The following is a 244-nucleotide window of genomic DNA, read 5'->3' as shown; positions in this document are numbered from 1 at the left end:
GGATGGAACCTGAATAGGCGATAAACCTGGACTGGAAGCTTAGGTGATTAGGTAGGTCGTGGCCGACACCCACGTTGGGCTTCCGCTTGAAGGTTGCCGAGTACATGTCGTGTAAACGACGGTAAGTGGTGAGAGCGTGTATGAAGAAGTACCCCCTGCAGGGTTAACAGGATCTATTCGAATAGCCGCGTCCGCGGTAAAGGACTACTTGGTTGCCTATACAGTTCATAGACAAGTAAATGGA

This window comes from Triticum aestivum, chromosome 6B (assembly GCF_018294505.1).
Source record: "Triticum aestivum cultivar Chinese Spring chromosome 6B, IWGSC CS RefSeq v2.1, whole genome shotgun sequence".
NCBI lineage: Eukaryota > Viridiplantae > Streptophyta > Magnoliopsida > Poales > Poaceae > Triticum > Triticum aestivum.
The sequence above is the reverse complement of the archived record's forward strand: the minus strand, read 5'-3'. Positions refer to the sequence as shown.